The following is a 5,473-nucleotide window of genomic DNA, read 5'->3' as shown; positions in this document are numbered from 1 at the left end:
CACCTGACTGAGGCTGCGGCCACCACCAACTCACAGCTCAAAAAGAAGTGAGCTGGGGAACAAACACCCCTACTTCCTTCTCCTCGTGCTCAACTCCGTATCTCCCATCGACCAAAGTCAACTGGAAGCCGGAAGGCAAAGAGACTACTGAGGCAGTCTCCATACATGCCAGCCTCCCGGGGCACAGAGCAGGCGGAGAGTGCTCTGTGGAGTGACCACTGGAGAACTTCCCTCTATGTACTCTTCCTCAAGAGGCCACTGAAAGATGTGATTCAGTAACACAGGAGAGTAAATCAAAGAAGAAAAAGACACAGGATCCTAGAAACAGAGACTCTAAAACCAAAAAGGGGTGGAGGGGGGTCCCAGGATAACAGCGAAGGAAGTCTCAGAAAACATCTCTGCAGCCTCCCCGAAGAGCAAAATTCCAAACTGGAGAAGACAGAGTGCTCTTGAGGAGTGGTGCTAAGGAAAGGAAGGTGAAGACTAGTTGGCACGTTTAGGACTTAGGAGAAGATAATCTGCTTTATCAGCCAGTTAGGAATTAATTAATAAATTAACTTAAAAAAAATAAGCAAGTGGGGAAAAAAGGCAATTATTAGCTCCAAAGAAAATTAAAAAGTTGTATAGAAGGGAAATGTAATTATGATTCACTACAACATACATTATAGTACAATGTAGTGAGCAATATTTACATAGCTGTAGTAGGCAGAGTAATGGCCACCAAAGATGGTCACATCCTAATCCTTAGAACCTGTGAATGAAAGGGACTTGCAGGTGTGATCAAGTTAATCTTGAGATGTGTAGATTATCTTGGAGGATCCAGCTGGGCCCAGTGTAATCACAAATGGGAGAGGGAGGCAGAAGGGTCAGAGTGAGAGGAGATATGATGATGAAAGTAGAGGTCAGAGTGATACAATATGAGAAAAACTCAATCTGCCATTGCTGGCTTTGAAGATGGAAAAGGGCTCCAAGCTGAGGACTGTGGGCTGCTTACAAAGCTGAAAGAGGTGAGAAACATATTCTTCCCTATAGCCTCCAGAAGGAGCGCCGCCCTGCCAGCACCTTCAATTTAGCCCAGGAGGACCCATTCCAGACTTCTGACCTCCTGAACTGTAAGATAATAAATTTGTGCTGTGGTAAGCCACTAGGTTTGTGATAATTTGTTACAGCAGCAATACAAAACTACTACAGTAGCCATAGAAATACAATCAAATATTATTTAATTAAAAAATTGTGAAGAATCTGTGGTAGTTTAAAAATATGTCCACAGGGCTTCCCTGGTGGCGCAGTGGTTGGGAGTCCGCCTGCCGATGCAGGGGACACGGGTTCGTGCCCCGGTCTGGGAGGAGCCCACATGCCGCGGAGTGGCTGGGCCCGTGAGCCATGGCCGCTGAGCCTGCGTGTCTGGAGCCTGTGCTCCGCAACGGGAGAGGCCACGACAGTGAGAGGCCCGCGAACCGCAAAAAAAAAAAAAATATATGTCCACAAACTCTTAGACATCCCTCTTCTCAGAAAGGCCCAATTGTCTTCCTTTTGTGATTCACTTCTAATGAACAGAAGGTACTAGAAGCAATGGTATGTGACTTCTGAGGCGAGGTCACAAAAAACATTGGAGTTTCTGCTTACACTTTCTTGGATCACTCATGCTTGGGGAAGCCATTTGTTGTGTCATGAGGAACTTAAGGAACCTGTAGAAAGGTCCAAATGGGGAAGAACGGAGGTCTCTGTCCAACAACCAACATTAACTGGACATCATGAGAGGATCTTGAAATCAGATCCTTCAGCTCCAGTGAAATTTTCAGATTACTACAACTTTATGAGAGACCTTGGGCCAGAACCCTCAAATTCCTGGCCCACAAAAACTGTGAGATAATAAATGTTTATCACATGATGGCACTAACTTCTACAGTAATTTGTCATGCAGTAGAAGATATCAGATACATAATTCAATTAGGAGGATAAGAGGAGGGAAAGAGTGTGTGTGTGTGTGTGTGTGTGTGTGTGTGTGTGTGTGTGTGTGTGTGTGTTGATGTATGGTGAATGGAGAGCGAGAAGCTATACAATTAATTTTGAGAGAAGAGAGTCACTAGTAGTATAGAAAACTGAAAATCAGAAAATAGAGGAATACACATATTACTTAAAATACAGAAGAAACATCTGAAAGAGTGGAATGTGTTTGCCTCAAGGTATCAGAAGTTGACAGTGTGGGGTGCAGTTGAATCTAATCACAACAGTAAGTGTTATATTTGAATTTTAACCTATATACATACCATACTTTTATAAAATAAAAATTTTAAAAAGCAACTTCCACGGACCTCCCCACAGGATCTGGCGTCACCTTGCTTGGAGAGAAGTATGCTCCCAGCTCTCTGATTCAGTAAGAAGAGTATTAAGAGGGAGTATTCTGAGATGAGGGTCCCAGGATCCTAGGTGGAAAGACTCCAGGAGCAGATAATCAGAGCTGGACGACCCAATCAAAACAGGTCATAAGGTTCATGAGATCCACAACAGCATGGAGACTAATCTGGAGCTAGAAATAAAGACTAGGGCCCTCATGCGGAAAAGAAGGCCAGGAGATGTCAGACCAAGCATCAGAATCCTTTCAGGACCCTGGGGAAGATGTTGATACTAATCAAGCTGAACTGGACCAATTTAAAAGATGGGTTATCTTAAGCAGAAGGGCACTGGAGAAACGCTCAACTGGTTTTACATATGCTTATTGGACATCTTATGTAACTAATGACAAATCCACAAAGTGGCTCTTGTAGTATTGCATTAATACATTAGAGGATGTTAATGCACTTCCTTCACTGAAGACTCTGTGCTGAGTGGATTACTTTAAGCAATTCACCTTCAAATTATAACAGTTGCCATCTACATCATCGTCATCATCATTATTATTATTCCACTTACTATAGTCTTGATATCATTTTATAGGGGACATGTATTTTAAATTGTTGAAATAAGTCTTGGAATTCATTGCTAAATGCCCAGAAGCACTGTCTTCTGAATCAATGCCAGATTCCCATAAAATGAATCACCAGCACCGTAAGAGTTTTAGTGTCTTATATGTGCGATCCTCCATGATTGCCAAAATCATGATCATCATTATCATAATCTGCTCTAAATCGTGTATCTTTCCAGGGCAGCTTCTGCCATGAGAAGTTCATGGTGGTCTGCTGGGAAGAGTTCCTATAACCCTCTGCCCCATGTCATGAAGGAATTGCTTAGCTGGAAAAAGAGTAACAATACTGAGGTTTTGGAGACATTGCTTCCGTTGGGTGGCCTCATCATTCACAACTGCCTGAGGAAGTGCAGACAAGAGAACAGGGAAAAGGCCACCCATACTGAAGGGAAAGTGAATCCTGGGGTGGATATTCCTTATTTGCTTTGCACGGCTCTTGGCTTTCACTTGACATGCTTTTTGTCTCTGGTCATACTTTAGTCATTTTCCCCTCTCTCTTGCCTCATTAAATCCTGCTTTTCCCAACCCATGTGTGATGCTTTGGTCTCTAACCTTGCCTCTCAGATCTGGCTGCCCCTTTCCCCACTCCCCTGACCCTACTTTCTTCTCTCTTGCCTCTTCCCAGCTGTACCTCTCTGCTTTTCTGGCACCAAATCATCACAGTACGTCAAACTATGTAAATACAATGACATTTGGAGGTCCTCTTCCTGTACCTCCACCTCCACCTCCATGTCTCCTTCAACCCCAGGAATTCTTTATTTCATTACTCAAGCCAGCATAGTCTAGTATGCCGTTTCCAAGCAGACATTCGTCCCAGCCAGGCTGGCTCAACCCACTAGCCTATTCCTGTATCTGCTAACATCTACTAGATGATTTTTAAATACAAAAAATACATCTCCCTAAAGGCCCTTGGTTCATAATAAGGATAAAATTGTTAATTTATTACCAGAGAACTAGGCACCTTTCAACAGTAAAGCCCCAAGTCAAGCCATAAACTATTTCTACATTGCTGTGTAGACAACAAGGTCTGGGCAATAAACCCATCAACTATCAGGGAGACAGAAGAGCAGAAGGATGGTTCCCGCCCTTGACAGGGCCTCATGTGAGTTTAGGAAAAGACCCAGAGAGGCAACAGTCAATTACACCAGGCATCATCACTCACTCTAAAGGTCTTCAGAAAAGTCACACACCTACCGGAAACCAAGAGACAGGCTGCATATTCAGGATGGGAACGAATCATGGGAAGGAAATAATCCCTGTAATGTGGCTACAGGAGGGATCAGAAGACAGAGGGAAGATTCGGTGAGTCCACCTTCAGAAGAGGACAAAATACCTTTGAGGCTTCCACTCGTGATCCCAGAGGGAGTTTAAAATTATATACAAGGGATCAAGACGATAAGAACTTCGAAAGATGCTGAACTATTTGCTGCTTCTCCATCTTTGTGATTTTTCGGATGCTGTTTTCCCTTTGTGATCAGTAGTAAAAAGCCTTAAAAACAAAAAGCCCTTTTGTGTTTGCCTTTGGAGGGTATTAAGGAAACAGACTCCAAAGGACAGTGGCAGCTTCTGAGGGAGAAGGAAGTGGCTTAATTTCCTGGAGCCTCAGCAGAGGGGGGAAAAGGAGACCATGGGGAGATGAGTGGGATCTCAGGAGAAACCCCAGAGCTGCAGGAGAAAATACGTTGTGGAGCTCCACCAAAACTGGCGGCAGAATGTGCGGTTCTACAACATCCCTCACAGCACAGCACGAATGATCCAGCTTCCCGCTTGGGTCTTACTGCTCCTCTGACGAGCGCTGCTTTTGGCTGGAGATTGTCTGAAGCCAGCTGGTGGCATAAAAATGCTACAAGGCGGTCACAAAGCACCGAGCCGATCTCCCTGTGCTATGCGGCTGCTTCCCACCAGCTATCTACCTTACGTTGGGTAGTGTATATATGGGAGGGAGGGAGACGCAAGAGGGAGGAGATATGGGAACATACGTATATGTATAACTGATTCACTTTGTTATAAAGCAGAAACTAACAAAAAAATTTTTTAAAAAAATGCTACAAGGCCCACCACCCCTTCCAGCTGTTGACTGTGTTCCTCCAGGACTGTTACAAAACCATCAAAATGCACCTTAAACCTAAGGCTGGGAGTGGTCTGTCCAGGGCCAGGACGCACTCCCCATCTTCACGGAAAAATCACTGAGTTCATTAAGTGTCTCGCTTCACAACCAGCTCTAAAACTACAAAGGGGCCTTAGAGATTTTTTAAATATAAAAGATAGACTATTCTAATGGGACAGCTGCATGGTGTAAGGGTTAGGAGGACTGGTTTGGGAGCCAGTCTGCCAGTGCTCAGATCACAGCTCTGTCACTTACTGACAATGATTTCTGATTAATCATCTAACTTCTCTGTGAGCCAACTGCTCATCCATACAATGGAGACAGGACGAGGACCTCCCTCATGGGGTAGTTTGCTCAGGACGAGGTGCACCTTGACCTGAGCCTAAAGGAAACGTAGACCA

Source organism: Lagenorhynchus albirostris, chromosome 10 (assembly GCF_949774975.1).
Source record: "Lagenorhynchus albirostris chromosome 10, mLagAlb1.1, whole genome shotgun sequence".
In the NCBI taxonomy this organism is placed as follows: Eukaryota; Metazoa; Chordata; class Mammalia; order Artiodactyla; family Delphinidae; genus Lagenorhynchus; species Lagenorhynchus albirostris.
This window is presented reverse-complemented; position numbering follows the sequence as displayed.